Here is a 27,947-nt window from a genome sequence, read left to right as displayed (position 1 = left end):
GGTGTGTGTGGGCAGTTGAGATTTGAAGGGAACTAACCCTAAGGATCTTCTCTATAAAAAGGGTTGGTTTTCTTCTGGTAAAAACACACAAATATTCCACAAGCTTTCTTATCTATAAAACTCTTTCAAAAGAGTTTATAAAAACGATTTGTGTCCTAGCAATATTCAAGTTCCTAAGTTCCACAAATATCAGAAAAGCTTTATTATTATCTAGAGTTTTCAAAACAAATTGTAATCTGAGTGAGAGGAGATTGAGTAATCTTGTAAAGGCTTTGAGTTAAAGTCGAGAAAGAGAGAAACAGAAGAGAGAGTAATCAGAGTTGATTACTGTGAGATACTTGAGTTTGAGAGGAACTCAAGTTGTTATATTATTGTAATTGAGGAATTATTTTAATATAAAAGAGTTTTGAGGTTTTCTCTTCTTGATTAGTGTCAAGAAGTTTCCTCAAATTGAGTAACATTTGTTTCTGTCTTTTTCAGTTCCATATATTGCTTTAAAGTTCGAAAGAAACTCACTCAAGTTCCAAATACAATTCACCCCCACCCAACCCCCCCCCCCCCCCTTGTGCGTGTTCCTATTAGACTATCAAAAAATAAACGAAAAATCTATTTATAAGTTTCCCGAAATAAAAGCCTAAATTCGAATAAGAGTTCTTTCCCTGATTAATTAGTTCTTTCTTCCCTACTCTATTCGAAATTATAGAAGGCATATAGTTACTAAAATATTGGTATAAATTTATTTCACCAAAATTTAGTTCAAAATGTATCTAAAATTATAAATTAACTCAACCAAGTATATAAAAACTGGTAAAACCCATTCAATCAATTACGAAACTTAAGTTGAATCATTAACTTAATTTGCATTTAAAGTTTCACGAGGGAAGAAATCAATTAAAAATAAATAGACGGAGGAAAATGCGAATGAATGATCTGAAATACATTGGAGGTGACAAGAAGAAATATGTAGCTCTTACCAGTGATTATGTATCTACAAATTTTTCCTATGAATGTTAGGATCAACTCTCCTCGCAATTACAGAAAAATATGGCAGAGGATGATACTCCCATGGAATTTGGCTTTTGTTTTGTATCCTCAAGACTTCACGTTGCATCTCTCTGTAAACAAACTAAAATAAGTTCATGAAAGAAACTCAAGTACTTTTCATTAATAAAAACAATTCATATATTTGAGTACAAAGAGATCCATTCTTTTGAGTCTTTTCATGCATTATTGGTGCTTGCATAGTTTCAATTCCATTGCAACCAAAATGATATAGATGTCAATACGAACAGAACATTGATCCCAACATTTAAAGGTAGAGAGGCTTGCCTATAAGGTGTCAAGAGACCACTTAGAGTGACTAAATAGCTCTATCACATCTTTTAACTTATGTAATCACAACTAACTATATATATTATCATATAAGAAAAGGAATCTACTGAAAGACGAGATGAAAAATAATATATATTTTAAATATAAAAGCTGCTAAAAAGTAGGTTTAGATAATCCCTGATTGTATATCCCTTGCTAATAGACATTTGATACAACTATACAGATAAGGAAAATTTGGTAATATTAATCCAACCTTTGGCCGATTTTCTTTTATTAAGCCCACCTACGACATATTTTTTAATAATCCCACCTTTACCACCCAACGACTTTTATTGGGCCCAACACGTCATAAACCTATTGTAGGCGATAATATGTCCCTACGTGGAAGTACTCTCTCTCGATATATTCAGTCATCATCATCAATTCATCACCATCTCGATGATTTTTTCACCGGTTATCGGTCACTTAAGCCCAATAAAAGTCGTTGGGTAGTAAAGGTGGAATTATTAAAAAATATGTCGTAGGTGAGATTAATAAAAGAAAACCGGCCAAAGGTTGGATTAATATTACCAAATTTTCCTACAGATAATTACTAAACTGAATAGTTGTGTTTCTAAAATTCACTGAATTAGTTAATAGTGAATCTTAATTAACTCAACCAAGTATATACACCGGTAAAACCCTTCAATAAAATTACAAAGCTTGAGTTAAATCATTACCTTACCTTGTGCAAATTCGACAATTCATAAACCATTCTCATTCTGACAAGCTCTTCAACCTGAAGAATTCCCTATTCCTCAAGACTTCTAATATGTTCAGCAATCCGACTTTGAATCCTAAGGACAACTCGTTCTTCTGCCGCAATCCTTTTCAACTTATCTGTCCTATACCTAAAAATTCAAAATTCGAGAAATTGAATTCAGAAACATAGAGTTAACAACTCAAACAATTCAATCGGAAACCCTTCAGCCATGGGAGAGACATACAGAGTGAGACACCAATATTTGTAGAGTGATTTGTGGGTAAACGAAAGCGATTGATTGTTGTTGGTGGGGCAAAGAGGGAAGTCGGCAGAAAGCAACGAGACCAACCTTAGGGTATATACAAATAAATCACAAGTCAACAAATCATTCGGGCATTTTATCAAACACTTAGTGTGCAACTCAAATAATATAACTTCCACTACTCAATACTAATCAAAAAATTCATCTACAATCAATAAAATCCGGGAAATTAACAACATTCAATAAATCGCTACACAATAAACAAAAAATACTAATTCGTCGTAATTAGAAAACCTAACTTAATCGAAATTCTAATCCTTTGAGCAATTCATAAGTTCGAAAAAAGAAATTCAAGAGAAGGAGAGAGTGATACATAAAGACTAAAAACCGTGACTTTGTAGTTAAATCGTTGGTGGTATGAAAATATGCCACACAAATCCTTGCCCCCAATTTGGTATCATAATAATTTTACACGATACATCAATTAATAAGAGAATGCTAAAATTTATCACAACGACTACATCAATTAGAAACTAGATACAGAAAATGGAATGAAAACTGTCTCTAGAGCCAAAAAAATCAATTCAATTTGAACGCAATTGAAACCCTAATTTCTAAAAACTAGATCAATTAAATTGATGAATTAATTGATAAAACCTAAATCTATCACCAACAAATATAACATCATAGCTAACAATACCTGCAATAGTCACAATTTCACTACATATGCTAAAACACTGAACAAATTGTTACCCTAATTGAAAAACCTACACCTTAGGCAAATATCACCATCCAATTTAAACCATACAACCTTTAATTACGACAGAACTACAAAAAAATTAGGAAACTTTGAAGATAAAGGGAAATTACAGTGATATCTGAAGTTCAATTTGTGAATGGCGAGGAATACCTTGGATTAAAAGCGTGGAAAGAAGGTGTCGATTGCGGTTCTTCAATTTCTCGATTATTTTCTTCTTTGGATTGCATATGCACCAAAAGCTTCTTGAAAGCATGAAACTGCTGCTCCCTTATGTGTGAAGTGAATCAAAGTTATCTCGAACCTGATCATAAACATACATCACACCGATAAAGTGACAAAATCTAAACCTAAGACAGTCAAATAGTTTTCTCGAGTCTGATCATAAATGAAAAAATGAAACACTGACGAAGCTTCCAAAGCTGAGTTTATCAACCACTGCCACATAAAGAGAATGGTACTAGCTAAATTACACTAAGATGAACGACTGAATTTATATGAAACTCACCAAGTATAACCTCCTAACTCAAAATTTTACTGAATCAAATTGGTATTCGGTAGACTCTGCATCTTGAACCATTGAAAATGATTCAACTTTACAATGAAACCTACAAATGAAATTAAATCAAACGAGGAAACTCACAAAATCAAGCATGACTAATCGCATTACAACAAGCATTCACACAATACTTAATTTGCAGACAAAACACACAAACTAACCGCAATTCAGTCATTTTTCGATTAGTTCCTCGATAACCTTAACACCCCAAAAAATTTAAACCAATCTGAAATTCTAATTTAGCCCAAATTCTACCGAAGATCGATCCCTCAAAACCCTAACCTCACAACACATAACCATAAATTAAAAAAAAACCTAAATTAATTACCAAAAAAACCGTAAATTAATTACCAAGAAAAACCCTAAACTTTGCGAAATCCAGAGACAATAAGAAAAACAATAATGAAATGAATAATCTCTAATTGGACTACCGAAAAATCAATCAGAATCAAAAGCACAAAAAATCCAGATCCAACGATCCACAAAAAGCAGATGTAAAATGCAAATCAACAAAACTCTAAAAATACTCGTGTATTCAAAATCAATTAGAATCATAAAAAAAAATGGACGAAATCAAAAAAAAATAACAATCATAGGTTCTTACAGTATCGGTGTTCAAAACGATTGACCATATTCAAATCGAACATTGACGAGACGACGACCGCACCGATCCACTGCCAGACCTTTCCAACTACGCCTTTTCTGGTGGATTCATAGGTGACTTAAAGCCGCCAGACCCTTCGGAATTGGTGGAAGTCTGAGCTGCGGCCGCGGAGTAGGGGGCGTAGTCGACAACATGGTTGATAGAGGGTGAAGGAGAGTGAGGTGGGAACTGGGGAGCAAGCCAAGCAAAAATGTAATTTTAGGGGAGAGATAGTGCACAGTGAAGAATAAAAGCATTAACGTTTATTTATTTTTTAATGAATACGGGAAAGAGACTCGAATTCTTATTAGTGGGTCTTTATCTTCCTCTCCTCTCTTTTTTCAAGCAAGTTTTTTGCGGGGCCCAACGCAATGTAGAGACTCGTTGGATTATCTAAGGGGTCTCCCTCTATTATGATATGTGGGTTCCAATATACATTAGAGACCCCTTATCATTGATATTGGATCTCTTATATTGAAGAGACCCGTTATCTTGTACAGTGGGTCTTTTCATAAGGGTCTCTTTGCCCATTTTTGTAGTAGTGACCTACTGTATATGTTTAACAAATTCATATGCCTAAGATTTTTAATTATACAACCTAATTTGTAATTGTAATTAATTTGTTGAAATTCGAATAATGTAGAATTTGATTTCATTTTCATAATTAATTGACAATTTAATTAGGTATCCATGATTAAAAACCACCATAAAAATTGTTAAGTTTTGATAGATTTTAAATTTTTATGACCTAGATTTGAATCCATGATAATCGGAAATTAATTGATTAATAAATTTTCGATTTTTCGCCATAAATTTATGAAATTAATATAATTTATTAATTTGTCAATAAATTTGAATTAAAAGTTTTAATTTTTTATATAATTCGCTCATGAATTTTGCACGCACAAAGCAATGGAAGCTATGTGTTACCCTTAAGGGGTATTGTATAGTGCGGGCATGCGACGACGAGCAAGGGAGCCCGTCGCCCATGCGGTACGAATGCAGCGAGCAACGAGCGTGGCGCGCGCGCAAGGCAGTGATGTCTGGGCGTGTGTGCTGCGCGCATGGGCGATGGGCGATGGGGGCAAGGCACAAGCCGAGCGAGCAGACGCGTGTGGGCAGCGATGGATAATGCGCCACAGCGCGCACTGCCTCGCCCAGCGAGCAGACCAGAACGCGTCGAGCAAGCGGGTTGCGCGCATGCGTGGCTGGGCTGGCTGCGTATGCGTGTGTCCTGCTCGTGCATTTCTATGCGATCAGTCGAGGGGCGCTGATGCCTCGTGCACTCGATGGGGCATGGGCGCAAGCCCATGGCCTCGTCTTGATCCGATTGATGCGCTTTAAATTTAATTTTGAATTTTCAGTTCGGAAACGATTTTAATTAACTTTAAAATTTATAATTTAAATATTTTTTTCTCGGAATTTAACTTTGAATAATCTATTTATTATAAATTTTAATTTATACTAATTATTTTACTGAAATTAAAACCTTGAATAAATTTAAATTTATTTATTTAATTCAACTGAAAATAAATTAAAGGATTCAATTATTAATTTATATGAGCTTTAAATTTTAATTAAATTTGTATGTTTCCGGTTAGACTAGGAAATACAATTTTATGTTTAAAATTAGTAAAGCATGTAAATTTATTGGTTTAAGTGGGAGCCTTTTAGTCATAAACTCTTGATTAGGTATACAATCCTTTAAGGTTAAAACAACTTGATTAGAATTAATAAGGATTTAATAATTGGTAGATTATTGGAAGCCTTGATTAATTGCTGCAAATATTTATGTGATGCATAATATGTTCAACTAACCAGCTATGTGGGCCATTCATTGATAAATGAATGGGTGAATAGTATATATTGTATATGTACTGTTTTGCAGGTTATGGAATGCGACTAGTATTGCCCAAATAGGATAGAAAATATGGTCTACGTACCATTAATTTAAATGTAAAATTGGTCTAATGCACCAAAGTTTTTAATTCAAATATGGTCTGCGTACCATCAAATAGTTGTATTTAGTTTAAATTATAGCTTATCCTATTTGAAGAAAATGGCACCTCCCATGGTGAAATTCAAGACAAAGTTTCCAATCCATTTTCAAGACGGAGTTTGAAGTTGAAGCTTCAAGATGAAGTCGGGCCATACTAGATCACATTTATATCTTATGCATGCTTTAAGTTATTTATTGCTTTAAATATGTCTTAATTATGCATGAGATTATGGCTTGATTATGTTGCATGATTAAGGATTTTAGTTCACATAAAATCTAACCAACATAGTAAGAGCCTTAAGTTCCAAACTTTAAAAATTGAGTTAAAAGGGCCATGCCAAAATAACACTTACTTGGATAACTTTTACATCGATCTTAGTAATAGTTTTCCGCCATAGCGAGGTGTTACTTATTGATCCTAAAGGGGTAAGGTACACAAATAATTGTGAGTACATGTTAGTTTTGGTGAAACTCAATGATATAAGTAAGGAGTCCTTTTATGTCGTGGCAAATGAGATAGGTTTACCTAATAAGTTCTTAGATGTACCTATCAACCAAGAGTAGTTTCTAGACTATTAGCAAAGGCATTGCTTACCTAAAATATTTTAGAATTGAGTGTAAATACATTATGTGCTTAATTATTCAATGATTTAAGGATCTTGGAATCATTTTACTTACACCTGCCGGAACAATAAATTCGAATAAAATGCTAATAACTTGTTTAACTTGCATGATTGCTTTAATTTTCAAGTTATTACTCATGATAAATGTTTAGACTTTGCATGCTTCAATATATGTTTTAATTATTGTTTATAATTAAATATCTTGCACTGCAGTAAATCCTTTTAGAAAGGTAACAGTAAATTTCCTCAATTGGTAATGAATCCAAGAACGATTCACGGAAATGAGAGAAAATGAGCAATTTAAATGTACGTTTCTTATATCGACTTTTATGGTTGTTTTCGAGTATCAAAGCCGAATGGAAAACCAATTGGTGCTTGTGAATTCAAAATACAATGTAGTTTTGAGATCATAAAGCATTGATTTTAAACGCTCGGATTTACCAATGGTTAACAACGTAAAATCTTTGTCCATTTAATTCTCGAATGAGTCTAGTCCCTAGACATTCGAATAGATAGATTCTTAGAGAACTTTAGAAGCTTCTGGTAAGATCATCTAGTTGAAAAAAAACATTCAACATAAATAAAATGGTAAGAACTTTGTCTAAGTGACATTGGACATGTCTAAACAAAGTATAAAAGTCAACACTAGAAGTCAATTCTTAAGACTAAAAGAAAGGGTGCAAGAAATAGGAAAACAAGGAACAAATGAAAGGAATTTACAATTCTGTTTCTACCTAAAATTTTATGTTTAAAGAAAAGTGACCTAGCAATCAAACTTCCTTGGTATCATATACCGCTTGAGGTTCTTACTTCGGTAATAACTCAAACAATGGAAGCTAGGCTACACAAATGGCCTACAAGTGGGAAATGAAGCATGGCAATGCTACATTAATTGTCGGGTCATCTAGTTTGTTTTAAGTCCTTTCAAGGCTGGAACTTAATGGCTATTTTGTTCCATAATCAGCATACCTAAATTTCTGTTTCAAACACAGAAAGACTCACATTCAAGAAAAGCAAAAACAATGTTTTTTTGTTTTTTTGAATGAAATGTTTATTTACGGGTTGAGTCAATATGCTTGATTAAAACAAACAACTCTTTAACAAGAAGAACTTTACTAGGTTCAAATCAATCCCTTGATTTGAGTTCCAGTAACCTTTAGCATTGTTGCTCAACAAGTAAACGTTCTAAAGCTCTATTCTTATGGACTTTTGAAAGTTGGTTGATTTCTAGATCAATTCAAGACAAGCTAGTCTTACTTATTGAAAGTAACAAAGGATATGAACTATTGTTAGAACGCCTAAACAATAGAGTTCAAAGATAAAGAAAGATTTTATGACTTTATTATTTCACATGGATTTGAGTGAATATAGGTTTATTTACTCAAATGTGATATAAGTTTGAATCTGTTTGGCTAGATCAAAGATTCATAGAAAAGTATAAATAAAATCCACTTGGCAAGAAATCATAAAGATCTAGGTTAGATCATGTTGATGATTACTTAAGTCAAGAATGATCATCAATGATTGTGTGTTGTAATTTCACGATCTAGCTCCATAAGATATGGCGTATCTACATTGGAATGATCGAAGTCAATTAGTACTTGATTTGATCATTGTTGAATCATAAAGACTTTTCCTATAATTTCTAAAACAAAATGCTCAACTACCACCAAACTAAACCAAATTCGTCAAAGCTATTGAAAAGTAATTTCAAAATATCTTTTTATAATATATATCTAAGGAGTTGCTAAACTCAGTGGGAGCTTAGTGTTTGTTATTCGACAAACTAAGGTCCAAATATAGATATATGTTTCATTGTGATTTATTCAAATGGGACACAAAGGTATTGTTTCTACCACGAATTTTTGAGAACATAATGTTTGTTTGCTCGAAATAATGTCCTTTTGGAGATTCGTTTCCAAAATGACAAGTGGGAGAAAATAGACCTCGAAAGTATTCGAGGCGAACAACAAACATAAACGGACATTCCGGAGGCTTTTCGAAGTTCTTTAGAAAATCTGAACACGTATTCTTTAAGGAATTTAGAAGTGGCTTTAAATAATAGACATCTCTTAGAAGACTTTACAAGTGCTTCAAGGAGAACAGAATATTCAAAGGAATCTCAAAGTGCCTATTGATATTCTATTGTTTGATGTTCTATACCCAAGTAGGCATAGAGTTCAAGTCACTGAAACTATGAGATTCTTCTATTAGATAGTGAAGAAACATAGAGTTCAGGTCAATGAAACTATGAGATTCTTCTATTAGATAGTGAACAAACCTACAACTTGGAGTCAAACTATTATCACGTAGATTAATGAGTTGGTGACTTGTAAGAAAGCTATGACGAAACCCAAATTCCCTAAAATGGTTAGAGGCCATATATAGACTCAAATGTTTTGGATGGTTAAAGGCCATAAAACACCTATTGGTTTTAAGGATGAAAACCATCAAACATGGAATTGTGTTCACACACAAAGCTAGATTAGTCGCTAAAGGTTACAAGCAAATTCATGGCATGGATTGTGTTGAAGCCTCATACATAATCTTAATGCTCAAGTCTATAAATCAAGCAATGATTGCATATTGGTACATATGGAAATTGGATGACAAAACATCTTCCTCAATCAAATGTTGGAAGAAACTATGTACATGGCATGTCATATGATTTGTGGATCCAAATAAATGCTTGAAAAAGGAAAGTTGGCTTATGAAATCTAAGTACAGATTTAAGCAAGAAATTGGGAATTGGAATTGTATTTTAGTGAAGCTAATAAGTATTTTAGTTTCATAAAATGTACATGATTCTTATAAATGTATAAGAAGTTTAGTGGGAGTACGTAAAACTTAATTGGTCCTATGTGTATCACACACATATCTCTCTATTGTGAAATAACATTCAAATGCTAATGACATAGATTTGAAATTATTCATCAATGATGGACCAAGGCAAAACTTAGTACATACTGGGTATTAAGATCTATTTAAAAAGATCTTATAATATTGTTTTGGATTAAGTAATGGCATTTACTAAATCAAACACGAAAGACGCCATTGGAGACAGTCGGCCCATATAAATAAATCTAAGTAATGAATGTTTGAACTGTATAAGCATTTACTAAGTTAAACATCAAAGGATCTAAGTGAGATTCTTAACCTATATTATATGTCAAAGAATTTAGCTGGATTTAGTATCTACTGAAACTAGATGAGATAAAGTTACATGAATAGAATTCAATTGAGAATTATTCTGCAAAAGAATTTATCATGTATGATATAATATGAGGGTCGCCAAAAATGTATCATATGCCTTAAGGCATAACGAACATATACCAATCTCTATTGATCTAAGTAAAGATCAAGTAGATTGAGATCAAGAAAAACTTATGGTACTTGAAAAGATACATAGAAATAGTTCTTGATTCAAGGAAATTAAGATATGCTAAATATTGATGCTATACGCATAAACAATGGAAAAGGATCAAGCAAGATCCGTTTGGAGTTTACCATTGGCAAAGACGAGCTAAAGAGCATCGTGTTTTGAAATGGCAACATGGATTGAACACCATGAGTTGTTGCGTGGGAAATTAAATATTAATTTCTATGTTCTAAGATACAGCTGGAAAGTCTTCCACATATCCATGAACTGCTTGGATAAGCAAATTTAAACAAAACATCACTAGCAACCTATACAGTTGAAGTAAAAGTACTTATTGCCTAAGAAGCAATAAAACAGGGTTGTTTACGTTAAAGAGTTCTTCTCTGAACTTGGGTGGATCACATGTCTGCTAGCTTAATGGTTTTTCATTGGAAAATGCGTAGAACCACTATTGTAGCAAGAAAGACTAGATCACAAAATAAACATACTCAAAAGATATTATCATCCTATCTCGAAGAACATTCGATGAAAAGGATATTAAGATTGGCAAAGCATGATAACTAAACCTATGCAACAAGTGAGAAGCAACAGTCACATTGTAGCGATGGAAATCAAGCATATCTTTGAATTCCATGAACTGTTTTTAAAGATGGGTTAGAGGCCCATGGTTGTAAAACATTAGGGTTGAACATTTATCATATATGAAATGTATTTTTCATACTCCATTTAATCTTGGTTTAGTATTAAATGATGGGTCCCTTCAATTTGACGATATATTCAAGATAGACTGTCAGGACCAGTCCTGTGACTAAGAAATGTCTATCAAGTGAACTTGAATGTCAAAAGTTGAAAATGGTCCCTGGTCGGAGTTTTCATAAAGATGGGCGCATAGAAAACGTTAGATGACTAGTAGTTCTGTTTCTTGAACTATGTGGACATGGCAATGTCACAATCATTTGCATAGATACTTACTTTGGGAAGACTAGTATCGGACAGACCTATGAAACTTTACTGTAAGAGATAAAAATCTGTCATAAGTAAATTTCATTAAAATTATTAGACACTAATCCTTAATACCTGAGTGATTTGAGACTACTTGTTTGAGAACTGGTTACTTTGACGTTGTCAACCGTCGCACCGTAAAAGGAGGCTATAAAGGCAACGCTCGGGTAATCACCTATCAAACGAAGTCTAATCTCAAGATCGCAAGATTGGGATTGTCCTCCCATAAATCGGGATGAGATGCTGAAAGTTGTACAAGGCCATTCGGAGAGCTAGAAACTGTAAAATGCATGGTCGTGCTCAGATGAATTATAGGCTATGATTATCTGTTTATTTGATCAGTTGAACCCTGAAACCGAGAAACACCTCTGGATATAATAAGGATGACAACTATTACCTTATGTTCAAGAGCAAGCATCAAGCGACAAAGGAATTAGGAAATGCACACTTGTCCCTAAGGACAAGTGGAAGACTGAAGGAAATAATGCCCTTGGTCCAAGTATGCATTTAATGTTAAGTCTAATAAATGTGGTTCAGTATTAATTATACAAGTTAATAATTCGGTGAGATCAAGTGAACTGTATGCCTAGCTGGAGGCCGCTTCAGTTCAAGTGGAATTAATAATATTAATCCACAACTTACTCTTGACTGAACCCGTAGGGTCACACAAATAGTACGTGAACGGATCAAGTATTTAATGGAAATAATTACTCCATCTATGGATATTCGGAATCGACGGATCTTGGTTCCAGTGGGAGCTGAGATCGTCAAAGGGAAATTATGAATACTCCGGAAACGATGATATTGTCGGAAACGGAAATATGGATCGTATCGGAAATATAAATATCATCCAAGTCGTAGATGTTGCCGGAAACGGAAACATGGTACGTATCGGAAAATATTATCGGGAATGGAAATATTGCCAGAATCTGAAATATTGCCAGAAACGGAAATATTGTCGGAATCGGAAATATTATCAGAATCGAAAAACAATTCCGGAAACGGAAATATTAAATATTTGTTCGAAACGGAAATTTATTCCGGAATCAGAAATATTAAATATTGTTCGTATCGTAAATGAATTCCGGAATCGGAAAATTAATCGGAAGCGCGACGTACGAAATAAACATCGAACGAGCTTGCTAGACGCAAGGCCCAGCATGAAGCTAGGCCCAATGCCTAGCGAAGCCCGCGCGCACAAGCACATAGACGCAGCCCGCTGCGACCAAGCAAGCAAGCCCAGCCAAGCGAGAAGCAAGCCCAGGCCCGCGAGTAAGGCCAGTAAGCTGGCGCGCCCTTCGTGGGCTGCGATCAGCTGCTGGGCCGAGCTCAGCGCGCGCACAGCGCCCTTCGTGGGTTGTGCGTGTGTGTTTGTGTTTGTGTACGAAGCCTTGATCGATTAGGATTTGTTTAGATTAAATTCCTAAATCTACTAGAAATTAGGTGATTGAATTTAAGTTAAATTCAGATTAGCTAAATTGATTCCTAGTAGGATTCTAGAATCCGATTTCCCTACCCTATAAATAGGTGATAATATTCACAATTTATGGACGATCTAATTCAAGTATTCATATAAGTTTTAGGCTTAAAACTCAGATTTTTATTTGCTATAAAATCCGAAAATTACATAGAACCTTAAGTGCAATTCTAGTTAATTAAATCTAAGGCGGATCCGAGCATGCTAATTGTTATGTGGCAATTAATTTGGATTCCTGGCTTTATGGTTTTTCTGCATGATTTATATTATATGTATCATAACCTAACAAGCTATCCATTCAGAATATAAAGAGGTCATGTATTTCAAAGAATGGTTTATGTTTTATATCCAACTATTTCAACGTCAGGATGGTAAGACAGCTCGAGAGGTATTTACTTTATAAGTACACTTTGGTTGGTTAAAAATAACCGCATTTTTAGAGATGAGGCTACTACTACTTCTATGGTTCACGTTTTCATTAAGCTAGGTTTGATCGGCATGGAATTTTACAACAACGTATGCCTTTTTTAAGGTTTCTCCATCCTCTAGAAATGGATCATGTCTTTCCACGTGGGTTTTTCAGGGTAATCGTGGCTGGAGACGAAGAGCAAGGACCTGCCATCACGAATGTAATTGATGGATCTTGGCACAAAAACACTATGAATGCGGGTACGGGTTGCATGGTTATTAAAATCGCGATTCAAATCATAGAATCTTACGATTCTACGATTCAAATATGCCTTACGATTCTACACGATTCTACACTTTTTTCTCGACTAGCGAAAACCTCTTAAATTTGAATCATGTAGATAAAGTAATTAATAGAAAAATGTTGTTAATTATTGCTTATATAACTATTAAACAACTATTTATTTTAGTTATTAAGTTTTTTCTATAATTTAAGCACTTTAAATGAAATTTGAGAATAAAATCTTGATTATATCTGTTCGTAGAATCTTACGATTCGATTCTAAGAGTCACTTCCGATTCAAAGTAAAATCATGATTTTGATAACCTTGACGGGTTGGTTTCTGGATAACCAACATATTCCCAGTCCTAGAATCTTAGAAGGAACACAAGCAGGTTTTGCGAATTTCGCCTTTCATACAGAAGGTTATGGTTTGTCTTCCTAGCTTGCATTGGGCGTCACATGTTGGGTTTGAAAGAATTACAATTCTTTCATACTCCCAATAACTGGTCAAATTATTAAGATCAAATGTTGTTACAAACACTCCACTCACTTGGACAATTGATGAAATTAGGAAGATTGGAAAACCTTTATCTGGTATTGCAACAACAAGGTGGATTGAAATCGACTCCAACATGCGCACGAGCTGGCGACGATGACATCTACTTTACTTTTGTCTTTTATTAATTTTCCGTAGTTTACTTCTTTTAATTTTAAGTAAACGAAAATTCTACAATAAACGTCATGTACCGATATTTACCTCTAATTTAATAAACGACGTGTACCGCTTTGTACCACTATTAATTAAATTCAATTAATTATTTAATTAGATTTTTAAAACCTTTTAAATTAATGTTGAAGGTTAGCCAAGTTGATTTTGTACTTTGTAAATTTATTTAGAGGTTTTAGGATGAAATTCTAACACCCAACATTATTCTTATTTTTTCTCTAGTTGTTTAATTTGTTTCATTTTTCATTGATGTTTCAGTTTTTTTTTTTTTTTTTTTTAGAGTTTATGACTGCTTTCTTTACTCATTACGGACGGAGTTGTTGTTTGCTTAATTTTTCATTGAATATAATTTTCAGTTTTTTATTTCTTTTATAGAGTTTAAGACTATTTTCATTAATCAGCAAAAGAGATATAATTTTTTTGACGGGAAACGAGATACTCCGTTGAATCTTTAACCTATAAAAGTGGGAGATAAAATACTGTAGCTTATGAACAGTAGCCGCATGTGTCATCTCCCACGTGTGAGTACTCTTCAGTCTTCTATGACCCATTAGTCCATCACCACAACATCATACCTTCCCTGCCTTGCCTCACCAACGACAACAACAACACTAACACCTCATCCCTGGACCAGCCACCGTACACCACACAGCGATTCCTTCACCGGTACTAATAACTCCATCCAACGCGACAACGACCCTAACTTACGCCTAAAACCATAGCCAAGAACAACCAAATACAGAGCAAAAACAGAGCAGTATGGTCGAACCTTTGAGCGTGAGTTTCTATACAGATTAAATGAAATCAAGCGGTTGCGATTCATTTGATAAACGATTATGTGGCGCGATGAATTTGAGCGTTTGATTTTCTTAAGATAATGATGGATTGGTGATTATTGACGGCAGATGATCGTTGATGGTGAACGGAGGAGATAGAGGGAGCATATGCAAAGCACGGGATTGAAACCCAATGAGGGGTGCATCGAAGGAAAACAAGGAGCAAAATGGAGTACGGGGTGTGAGATTGAGTGGTTTTAGTTTTCTTTTTCCTTTTATTCTCTCCTCTTTTTTATTTCATTTTTCGTTTTGTTTTAATTATTTTTCATTTTAATTTCTTTGTTTTATGTCATAATTAGGAGTATATATAGTTATATATCCCCATTTTGGGTCATGAGGGTGAAGATTAAAGTGTTACAACTTTGTTAATGTCCTATAAAGCGGTAGTTTTTATTATTGATTCGATATTGAATGAGTGTCAATTGCTCACTATTTAAGAGGCATGGTGAAAGATAGAGAAATTAATAGATCTAGCTCTATATGGATTTCAAAAATAGGTGTTGGTTTGTGTTGAAGGGGTGTAAAGGGAATCTATTTACTCAGTGATGTTGAATCAATGTATTAATTGTTGTGAAGTAACTCTCGATTTTATCCACATATTCCGTAATTTGTATATAAACAACCTTTGACAAGAAAATGCTTTAAAAGCTTATTTACTTATTTATTTTCAAGTTAAAGAGTTTGAAACTGATATTTGTTCTTTCTACACAAACCATGGAATACAAATATTCTTTATTGTATGTTAAAGTAAACTCTTTGTATTGTAACAAAGACTAATCTAGCATTGTTCTATTTTAACTAAATAAATAACCAAATCCAATTTCTACACCTTTTTTTCTCCCAAAAAAATTAATAACCTAACAAACGTCATAGCATATATTGTGCAATAAGAATTAAATCAAAGTCGGTACAACTCGCCACTCTACATATCATTAGTAATAGTACAAATATATATATAGAGCATTAAAACAAAGTTGATACCAAATTAATTATTCCTAAGCATACCGCGCGCGTTCAACCACTAGTATCCAAAAAAGAAAGAGCCAACATGAGGCCAAGATGGACTTGTGCCATAGTTGTGAGGTGCAAGTTATCTGGGTTTAATTGTAGCCCCTTTGCGTCCACGCATTTTACATTTGGCAATTGAATCCCAAGCTGTGCTTCCCTTACTGTTTCCACATACATGCCTTCTCCTGATGCCAATGCTACCTGATATCCCAAAATAATTAATATTGGATTTATAAGTTTATTGCCTTTGATACAAGCGTGTTCGGCAGTAGTTTTGAGTTAAAAGATAGTGGAGATCTATTTTGTATTATAAATAGAGGTGTATGCCCACGAATAATGAAAAACAAAAACCACAACACAACATTATGTTTTCCAAATAATATTTTTATCATGGTATCAAGAGCAAGTTGAGATCTTGGGATTATCTACAAAAGTTTTTCCCTACCAGTTGGTAGGGAAATTAGACCCACTGGCGAGATTTATAAGTCTTTATCCAAAAGTAAGAATTTTTATCACTTGTTACCGCTTAGTTTCATATAAAAAATAGAGGAGGTAACTAATTAACTTGTGTTTTTCTATTTGTTAATTTTAATTGTGTCCATGTTTTTCCCCTCATGTTACTCGGACGCAAATGATGATGATATATTTCAATGAGCATGGCAAGTCTTTCATAACCAGGGTTATTTAATGTTGTATTTTGAGAACTTTATCTAATTAGGTTGTTTTAAGGTTTAACGTTGCCAGGATATACATGTAATTTCTTTTAATTGTGATCGAATTGCAATGTCTTTTGTATATGGTACTCCAAATACCTTCCAAGTTCAACTTTGGAATATGTAAGAGCTTTGGATATTTGATGTAATTAACACTCTTACGTTTATGAAATTCAATAGAGTATTGTTTTGGTAAAATTATAAGTAATGTGAATTGCTCAGGTTTTATAATTGTCCAACCATCTTCGATGTTTGAAAATGTATTTTGTATTTTAAGTAATATGTATATGTATATATGTTGATGGTATCAGAGCTAAGGTTTATTTTGGGTTCGCCATGATCTTCATATCATGGCATGTGAAAAGGGAATCACGACTATGAACCTTTTTATAACGAGTTCAGATTTGAAGTTTGAGTTGTGATTTAAGAAAGTAGTACAAGTTGTTTTGAGGTAAGAAAATGTTAAGGGCATGTGCTTGCTTATGAAGAAGTGAGAATTGATTTGAGCTTGATGTGTTGTGGAAGTTATGTTGTTGGTGCTTTGAATTAAAAAGCTTAGGAATTGATTTTGAATTTTGGTAATAGGAATTAGTGTCGATCTACTTTGGTTTAATTTAGTTACAAATGTGGAGTATTACAAAACAATACATGGGAATTTATGCTGGTAGTTGAGGAAATCGGAATGGGTGATAAGAATTGTGAGTGGAGGATATTGGAAATTTTGAAATTCCTTGATTGGTTAATTAAGGTTAAAGTTTGTAAATTAGGATTGTGGAGTCTTGAATTTTTTTTGGAATGTGAGAGTGAAATGATTATCTTGGTGATTCGATGTAATAAATCAAGTTCGGAATAAGGTGTTATTGTAAAGTACTAAAAGCGGAAGTTCAAGCTGAGAACATTGAAACTGAAATATAATGCGCCAAGATTTAAGAAATAAATTGAAATATATATATGGTTCGAAGATTTCTTGAATTATGGAGAGCCTTGTACATAGAGCTCAATCTAAAGGGTCTTAGTTGTTCGAAAATAAAGGCACTCCATTAAGGCTATAGAACTCGAGGATTTCTAGATTCAGTATAGCTACTAGAGATTTGGGAACCTGGGTACGAGTGTTGGAATAATGGTTTTAATTCAATGTGGTTGATTAATTGAAATTCGAAGCTTGGGAGTGAAATTTGTAAATTGGGAGTCTTCATAATCCTATTTGGCATGATGATAGGAAGTATTGAGACTGAAATTGGATTATTTGTTATAAGCCAGGTGACATAAGTCGAGGACTTTAGTAAAAAATTTCTTATTCGATTATTCTCTTGCTCGCTTACTTGTTTGCTATGTGCTGGTGTGTTTTAGGTTTAGCTATCTATCTATTAGGATCAAAAGTCAACTATTGAGGAGTAAATCGAGTTATGATGATAAAATCCTAGAGATATAAAAGTGAGTATTGAGAATGAGAAGTAGTGTTGGTTGTATTTGTTAATGAATACGTATGCCTAATCACTATTTTGTACTTTGTATTATTTGAAAAATAGCTTCAAGGTTTCTATTTGAATCTTTTAGAACGAAATTTTTGATAATAAAAGGTATCTAATCTTTAGAAATCGTTTTAATAAGTACTTTTCAAGTTTTGTTTGTTTTTCTCATGATCCCACTCTTAAAATGATTCCACTTCCATTCGGGGCATTCCTAGTAGTTGTGTGTCCTTTATAAGTCTACCTCCAACTATCATGTCCGTATAAGGTCACTACGATTTCGACATCAATAAGATCATTCTATTCATTGATTAGTCCAAGTCTAGTTCTTATTTAAAACCCGTACAACTCTCTGTATCTCCAGTTTAGATGAGTCTTATGAGGTTTCCTTCTCTCTTATTTGTCAGTGAGAATTCATATCAATATCCAAAATTTTGTCGTTCGAACAATCCATCTCTTGGTTTAGATTAGATGTTCTTGGGATCTTCCAATCTAAAGAATGAGTGCCTTATCTTGATTTAATCCTTGTAAATTTTAAATGTTAGACCTTGTTCAAACAAAGTTTAATTGAAGTTTCGTGGACGAAACTTCTTAAGGAAGGGAGAGTGTAATAGCCCATATTTTTAGCAGCTCGGGGCTTGCGGTAAAGTATAAGCATTGTCTTATTCTCACTCTTGAAAATTATTTTGAAACGAATTCGAGTCTATAAATTAAGATTTTACTAACGATTGGATTTAAGTTAATTATTACCTATTTGTAGACACCTACTTTTGTCCCCATTCCCGAAAGGGAAGGTTCGATGATGAGAACATAAATCTCCACCTGGCAACGCATCTCCTATAAAATAACGAATCTAAATCACCTTTTCATTTCAGCCAAAACTGCTATTTATAGAAACCTGCTAAGAATAGTAACTGCCGTAAGAAGTAGTTGTTAAAAGTGGCAAAGTCATAAAAGATAGAAATCTGTCAGAATTAGGTGTTTCACTCCAACATAAGTCCTAAAAGAGATAGAATTGGCAAAAGGAATTCTATTCCTGCTATAATTCGAAAATAAGAGTTACGTATTAATTAAAATCCTAACGAACCTAGAGTTCGTAACGGGCCCAGACGCATTCCGTCATAAGTTAATACGCACTAAAAGACTTGGATAAGTCTCAAAAACTCCGTGTTTAAGAGTCCAAATCTGACAAAAGGCTTGGCTCAGATCCTATTTTCAACGCCTGGGTCTGGGCGCCGAAATCTTCGGCGCCCAGCCCTGGGCGCTGAAAATACCTGGGGCTGTGTCGTCTCCGGATTCTTTTTGGATCCGTATCTTGAAAATCTTTCTTTCCACAATTCTTTTCCTATAAATACAGCCTCAAAACCGACGTGAAGAGAACACACAATTCCATAACCTGAGTATTGACTCTAGCCTTAAGCCTAGCCTCACGCTGCGAAATTGATCCGGAGTTCTGTCGCAATCGACCCAAAAGTCGAACAGAACGCGTCCTGCCCCTTGTAGCTGATGATTTAAGCCTAAATACTGGAACACTGCTTCGAAACCCGAGATTCGTTAAATAAAAGGAGAAATAGCAAAGCCAAGTGGTTAGTTTTCTGAGAACCGTGACGCACCTCTCAAGGGTGCGTTGTAATGTGTCCCTCATATGATTTAATCGCGTTCATCACCCTTTTATAAAATTGTCAAACTATTAACTTGATTGATCTATCACGCCTAATAAGATAATACCTTGGACAATTGAATTATCATGCTAGGTACCTTAAATTAATCTAAATAAGATAATCACGATCGATTTAGTATTATGTGTTGCATATTGCTAAAATCAATTCAGAATAGTTTAACAGTTTAACGCATGTCCCTTCAATTATTTGTGCTGAGCTAGTAAGGATAACCTGCCTCTGGATTTATCGATCAGCACTCCTCTCGGTAGTTAAAGTCCCCCGAACTCTCAATCTCTGCCCTACGGGTGTACGTTGAGCGATCCCCACACCAGGGATCACAAGGGAACCTATGGCCGTCGTGGTCGAACATAATTGCACTCCCTTTATGTCACAATAACCGGGTTTTGTCAGTTTTTCTCATTGTCGTTAAAAACTGAATGGCGACTCTTATATTACTAGTCGATTGGGTGTAAACTCACAGGAAATCTAATTACACTTGATCTGACAACGTCACGCCCACGAGGGACTAGGTCACGCATTAGCCTCGTGCTTTTTCAACCCCCTCACAGTGGCGACTCCGCTGGGGAACGTTAACGAAATACTCGTGCTCGTAGGTAATCAAAATAGCCGAAGGGTGAAACGATCCTACTCCGCGTTTATTTCCTTATCAAGTTGGGACGACCTGAAAATCAGCATATTAATGTGAACGGACAGAACCGCATAACGAATCTTGGCTCCCTTGGCATGTTTCATCTCGGGAGTTGGGACTAAGGATACCCATCGCCAACCAGGGGGTGCATACGCTTCGAATGTTGTCCACTCGGCACTTTTCCCTAGTAGTACACCCGTCCCAAACCCAATCGCTCGCCCACTAAGGTCCCTCTCATTGGTGCATGCCCCCTTGGCTTACATCGTGATTGGCCTCTTGGGACGAAATTCGTCTGTTGAATGCACTACCTCGACCGGGGCATGTGTTGGATCTACGATAGAAGCGGTACCAAGCCGGCGCAAATATTACCCATAGAAGCCTATCATAAACTACGTGACATATTATTTTTGCTTCATGTTGTAATGTTAGTTATGTGTAGCGAATTACGTGATTGTGTTGTGATTGTGTGTGACAAATAACGCTAGAAAACCAACGACCCCAAAAATTGCCCAAACATTCATCAACACCAATTGGCCAAAGAGTTATACCTAAATACCTGTCCCGCAATCCAGGGCGATCGCCACAAAAATAAGCGACGCCCAGGACGGCCTGTAAAGGATCCCACGACGCTGCATAACGCGCAAAGGACGTTATTGGGAAAGCACGCAAAATTAAGTCGTATGTACGAAAAAAAATCAGACAAACAGAATACGAGTACCAGTCAGGGACGCATTTTCAGCGCCCCTGGCTGGGCGCCAATTATTTCAACGCCCCTGCTGGGCGCTGAAGTTGCTGCCTGGCCTTTGGTCAGGCACAGCAGCCTCGGTGCCCGCGCACAAAATATACGTAGCAATAAAAAATTCGTAACAAATTTGCTACGAGGACGTATGAAAAAGGCACTCGATTCTAAGAACGACTTATAAAACAAACAACTCCTTGTGTCGTCATTAGGCCTCCTATGACGACAATGTTCGGCACCAAAACCGAGCTTGCTAATTAAATGACCTTGAATGTCACATGGGAAAAGTATTCAAAAAATGATGTTCGAATAAAGTCTTCAAAGAAAAATAATTTTTGAATAAAAAATAAATAAATCCGAGTCTAGACTAGGCTATGCCAAAGTACAATCTAAATCCTAAGCCTTAGTTGTCTTATACATAGAATCGGTCCTAATGCTTGGTGTCGTACTGCAAGTTAAAAGGTTAAACCATATTGAGTCTCCCTTCCTAACATTTAAATCAATAAGCACCCATATGTAATTTTCATCCCTTGCTAAGAATCTACGGCCTCAATACTCTCTCTCACCGATAAAAAAATTATATTATGTAATTCAAGTATTTGCAAAATGGAAACAGTCACATTCTGAAAATCATCCCTCCGTAGTCGCACAACCCCCAAAGTGAGCCTAAGGTGTCAATACCATTGGCAAAAAAAAATTAATGGCCTCAAGGCTTATGATCACATTGGGTCACGACTATCATAGTCCTCTCGAGCCGCTCGCTCCTTGAAGTACTCCTAAGTACGGACTAAAAGATTTTCCATGAATGCAACATGACGAACCATGAAAATACCCAAATCGGCATGCCATAAGGCTACCATTGGGGTATAGCAATACACACTAAGAGGGAAGCCGCACTAATGATTCTAGTCTTGCAAAAATGAAAATTCGATCTCCCCAACCAACTACCTTAAGCAAAATGGCGCATGACAAATGAACACCCAAGGGTTAAAATCTAAAGTGTCAACCAACAAAAGTTATGGTCCAATTAGCCTAAGTCTGAGAGTCGCTTGGTCAAGTATTATAGGCTTACGGCACGTCATTATTTTGAGTCTAGGCCACCTCCTTGTATTCATACACGGGCTATAATCAGAAAAATTAATGAAAGTTCGAGTCTAAATCACAACTTCCAATTAAATCCCAGAAGCTGGAATCTGAAGAGAAGCAAAAAAAATTATTTTCGATGTAATTCTTTCGTTAAATTTCAATAAAGTAAAAACAATATTTTGAATCTATGCTATTTGCACATTTTAAGAAATGAATAAATACGCTTGCAAAGTAAGACAATTTAAGGGTCCACCCTAGGCCTACTAAAATTAAAGGTCCACTATAGGCCTACCAAACGAGGCTCACTCAGTCTCGCCTCGTGACTCAAAGACCACAACCATCTACCTTTTAGCCCAAATAAAATTGGGGAGAAATCCCAAGCAAAAAGAAAAAAGAGAAAGAGAAAAGGGAGAGCGAAAAGAGCGAGCCATGAAATACTTAGCCCGTACCGCCCAAAGTGCAAAATTTACCAAAGTAAACAAAGGAAATCATACCACAAAAATTACATAAAGTTCTACGATCTTCTACCCTTTCCAATCCTCATGCTTGACTAATACCTATATAAATTATCCTATCTCATTCAACCCATCTTTCAAGCCGTCTTGAGTCACGAATAAAAAAAAAAGACAAATGAAAAGTACATTCTACGCTTAACGTAAAAATAAATAATAAAAAAGAAACTTTGCAAAATGCCTTTAAAGTTCGTCTAAAAAGAAAAAGAAGCATTTAGCACACAAAAAAGATTCGCAAATATTTGGCACAAAACGAAAAGGAGCAGCGCAAAAAGGCAGCCCAGAACACGTTTTCAACGCCCAGGCCTGGGCGCCTAAAATAATAACGCCCAGCCCTGGGCGCCGTTCTTGCTTATCACTTTTAAACTCCAAATTCCTAAAAGTGTTCGTATATTTCCCTATATACATGCGGAAGAATAACGAACACTTGGGGGTAGAAGATCATATAAAATACGCAAAATACGCGCGCTCCAAAATTTTCGTACACTTATTTCACCCTATTTCAAACATTACGATTCCACCCGAACGTACTTGTTTAAAATCAGCATTCTAAGAAACCATTTTCTGGCTAAGAACTACGCAAGACCTGATTCCAAATTAAACCTATTTAAGGCGGATACGTAGGCAATCCATGATTCCGTCCAACCAATTTGCAAAAATATTAAAGCCTATAGAATAACAAGAATAAAAAATAGAGTCCCTTATTGAAATTTAATTACTTGCAATCCAAATCGAAAGAAAAATTTAAGTCAAAGGAAGAATTCAAGTCATCAAGATGCCAAAATAAGCACACATCGAAAATAATAAGGGCACGTACCCTTGCCAGAAGGAGCACTCACACTCCTAGGCACTTAGCCAATACTCAAAAGATCGCTTTGCCTCAATTGAATGGGGGCTAGCGCGAACGTCCATGACCTCTAAAGTAGTCGACTTTACCCTCCCTAAAGCAAACTAACTCACTTAAAGACCTTCTTTCACCACTAGACACAGTCATAATCGCCAACAGGTAGTAAAGGCAGTAAGCTTGCAATAAAGAGGATTGTTCTACGGCATCGCCCCATCGTTCCTTCGAACTCAGGGCACCCGTTCATGGTAATTCAAATGCTTGCGAATCCCCTTTGAAAAAAATCAGATATTGTCAATAGGACTTGGCACTTAACAAAGGCTCGCCCTACTCAGACATATGACACGGGCATCTAAAATCGAAATATGAAAGCATCATTAATGAGAAGACATAATAGCAACTGGTGGCTAAAAATTAAAATGAAAGAGCTAGGGAAAGAACTAAGTATACCTTGACCTTTTGTACAGACATACACCAAGTAAATCTAAGTCAATTTGAAAACGGTTTATATTCCCGCAATTCTGGAAAAGATGGCCCTAAAAGCCTAAAGCATGTGCCACACGGGCACAAGTAATATCTTGACGCCTGCACCCTGGCTTCCAGCAAATCCTTAGACAGCATTCCGAAAATCGTAACAGTATTTCGATTCACTCATGTAATCCTGTACGAACCCTTCTATAAGTCAACTTACTTAGGACACCTCGGATTGTATACAGTAGGACTCGGATTTCAAATAATTTTCAAAGACTTCTTCAAACATAATAAAGTGTCATTGGTTTAAGCTAAGTATGTGTTGATCTCGATGTTGCAAGTGAGTCAAAAAGATTTCTAAATATGGTCATGGAAAGGCACCTAGCTTTTGGTCAAGGCACACTTCAACATGTGACTACCTTGACCATGGCAATGTCGCACAATACGACATTTACAAGAGAAGTAGCAAATCACTACTCGAACGTACCTCGCACTAAACGAGTCTGATTCAAACTATTCATGATCCATGTCACCATGAATGCATGAAAACGTGTGCCAAGCATTATAGCACCAAGCCAATCCCGTAGCTACAATTTGGGGCTTGAGAAAAACACTCTAAAAATGCTCGAAATGACGATTTTATCGCAAATTCTCGACGCTAATGCTATACACACGTCATAGGGGCACAATCCTAAGGTTTAATCGTGTAAAACGAACCTTAGAATGGCTACAACCTCTCCCAAGTTCTAAGCACTACTTAGAATATATAAAGTCACCCCACTAACAAGGGTAACTGAAAATCGCGAGTCACCAAAAACTCCGATCAAACTACTGCACATAACGCTCGCCCTACAAGCGCCCGTTACACAATCTACGTTGTTCCAAAGCAAAAGCGAAAGAAAAATCAAGGATAAAAACAAGAAAGAAACATCTATTGAATCCTCGCATCGAACGAAGTAATAAGCCGTGCACACCCGCGCAGAAGGTGCTACACTTGTTCTAACACCTGAACGAGGCGTGATGAAATACTCCAAGGCAAAAAAAAATAATGATGATATATCCCAACACCCGGAGGAATGTTCTAATTAGACACGCTGTTAGGCCACACAAGCCTACGTCACAACATAAGTTCAACCATCCAACGGTACAAGTCTAAAAAAGGAGAGTAAGGCATGTTGCACTAATGCGGGCACGACCAAGAGCATGTGTAAAAGAGGCAAAGACTACTTATCGCCCAAACTCAAAATGCAAGCCACACGACTTTTACATTACCTACCTCGGAAGGGATAGCTCGCACCTACACGAGCGGAACCCCAAGGCAACTTTCTCGAAAGAACCTACAAAAATCGTACGCCAAAAGGAAGCATCCCAACATAAATACTTGGGGGCTCCAAGCTACGAAACGACCGCAGCAAAATAAAAAAATCTCAAAGAAAATGTTTGAACAATCGAAAGGGCACGATGCTTGAGCCCACTTCATGAATAGGCATGAACCCTATCAAGCTTCTAAGCAAACTATTCAACATCAGTCATTGCTCAAAAAAAAAATTGATTCAAGCGAACTGATTAATGGACCGCACGCAACGGCCATTCTATGAACGCTTGTTCACACATACATTCTAAGTATCGAACGTTCACGAACACGTTCAAAAGAAAAAAATATACGTTCAAAATAACAACAAGAGCGATCAAAGTCTTACGCCTCAAGGTATGTTCCTCGGGCCATATAGACTCGCCCGACTATTGCAATAATTGTACGCCTTAAGCGCAACAGTTCCTTTAAATAATCGCCCCAAAGCGACAAACACCGTAGTCCACCAATCGGCTACGGCTTCTCGAGAAATCATCACGAGAAAGTCCTGCCTGGGACGCACTTTCAACGCCCAGGACCAGGCGCCAGATATTCCGACGCCCAGCTCTGGGCGCTGAAAATCAGCTCAACTCATTTTGCACCTCACGGCTTTGTTAAGAGTAGCACACCACTACAAATATCGCTCGCACTTACGAGCACGATTCCAAACACGATCAAGGACATTAAAAAATGCGTATCCCCAAGGAACCTCTTTGACAAGAAATGACCGTCAAGAACGAGTGCTTGAGGGCTCGAAAGAAAATATATATTTCAAAAGAGAGTATGCAAAGTTAAAACAATATTCCCAGACTACGTTGTACGAAGTCCCGTGTTTGGATAATCTCAAAAGATAAAAATCGGATTACGACCTCAAGACAAAGGTCGCCGTTGATACTTATACATAGTCCCCTAATCAAGGACCCAAGTAGTGGAAAAATTAAGCCGTAAAGACTAGCTCAAAACCATGAAAGATGATAACCACGAGACAATGGTCCGTCTAAGTACGTTGTCAACCCACATTCAGGTTGCAACTAAATCCGGGCATCCCTCGAAAGAAAATAAATTCTTCAAAAACAAAAAAAAAACAGGCTCGCCCACCTTCAGCGGGCGGGGTCTGCGTCACTAACCGCGCAGGTCCTTAGCCGCTGCAGTGATAACTTTTCCTGGTTTATCTTTTTCCAAAATCAAAAAATGGTTTATCTTTTTCCAAAAATCAAAAGATGGTTTATCTTTTTCCAAAAATCAAAAGATGGTTTCTTTTTTCCAAAAATCAAAAGATGGTTTATCTTTTTCCACAAATCAAAAGATGGTTTCCCTTTTCCAAAAATCAAAGGATGGTTTCCCTTTTCCAAAAATCAAAGGATGGTTTCCCTTTTCCAAAAATAAAAGGATGGTTTCCCTTTCCCAAAAATCAAAGGATAGTTTCTTTTTTCCAAAAATCAAAGGATAGTTTCTTTTTTCGAAAATCAAAAAAAAATTGGTTTTCCGTTTTCCCAAAAAAACGATGTGCTGGATTTTCCTTCGTTTTACGTCCTATAAAAACAAGGGGGTTTTCTCGTTTAGCTAAACCTGAAAATGAGAATCTTTAAAAACATTTTAACCTCGTGATTGGGCTTGGCCAGGCCTGGTTACACTTTATAGCTTTGATTTCGAAAACATCTGTAGATACTTCCAATGACAAAGTGAGGGAGTTTCTATACATCTGTAGGTACTTCCAATGACAAAGTGAGGGAGTTTCTATACTTAACAAATTCCAATAACACGTGAGGAATGTGTTAACACTTCAAGTGATGACCCTTAAGTCAAATGTTATCACTCGGGGGTTCGTGAGACCCTCGCAAAACAGGTCACATACACCATGGCTTGTATGATGCACTCCGTCTAATACTTTGACCATCGTCTTACTCCAAGACTCAGTCAAAGTGGGGGCTAACTGTAGGCACTTACTTTTGTCCCCATTCCCGAAAGGGAAGGTTCGATGATGAGAATATAAATCTCCACTTGGCAACGCATCTCCTATAAAATAACGAATCTCAATCACCTTTTCATTTCAGCCAAAACTGCTATTTATAGAAACCTGCTAAGAATAGTAACTGTCGTAAGAAGTAGTTGTTAAAAGTAGCAAAGTCATAAAAGATAGAAATCTGTCAGAATTAGGTGTTGCACTCCAACATAAGTCCTAAAAGAGATAGAATTAGCAAAAGGAATTATATTCCTGCTATAATTCGAAAATAAGAGTTACGTATTAATTAAAATCCTAACAAACCTAGAGTTCGTAACGGGCCCAGACGCATTCCGTCATAAGTTAATACGCACTAAAAGACTCGGATAAGTCTCAAAAGCTCCGTGTTTAAGAGTCCAAATCTGACAAAAGGCTCAGCTTAGATCCTATTTTCAACGCCTGGGTCTGGGCGC

At 36.0% G+C, this 27,947-nt stretch overlaps 1 long non-coding RNA gene and 1 pseudogene across 3 annotated transcripts; both read right to left on the bottom strand.

The window, feature by feature from the left end:
• Window positions 1-818: 818 nt before the first annotated feature.
• On the bottom strand, window positions 819-4,588 carry LOC110800086 (uncharacterized). 3 transcript variants are annotated; one of them, XR_008929952.1, is made up of 5 exons: window positions 4,257-4,588; window positions 3,247-3,397; window positions 2,319-2,423; window positions 2,052-2,222; window positions 819-1,115 (listed from the first exon to the last, which is right to left on the bottom strand). It is a non-coding gene; the product is annotated as an uncharacterized lncRNA (long non-coding RNA). The 3 variants fall into 3 exon arrangements; XR_008929951.1 differs by having other exon boundaries at window positions 2,057-2,222; XR_008929953.1 differs by lacking the exon at window positions 2,319-2,423 and having other exon boundaries at window positions 821-1,115; window positions 2,057-2,222; window positions 4,257-4,584.
• An 11,455-nt stretch (window positions 4,589-16,043) lies between these two features.
• Window positions 16,044-27,947, bottom strand: part of LOC110800091 (probable carbohydrate esterase At4g34215) — a 43,185-nt pseudogene continuing 31,281 nt past the window's right edge.

The sequence above is a fragment of the Spinacia oleracea genome, chromosome 3 (assembly GCF_020520425.1).
Source record: "Spinacia oleracea cultivar Varoflay chromosome 3, BTI_SOV_V1, whole genome shotgun sequence".
NCBI lineage: Eukaryota > Viridiplantae > Streptophyta > Magnoliopsida > Caryophyllales > Amaranthaceae > Spinacia > Spinacia oleracea.
The sequence above is the reverse complement of the archived record's forward strand: the minus strand, read 5'-3'. Positions and strand labels throughout refer to the sequence as shown.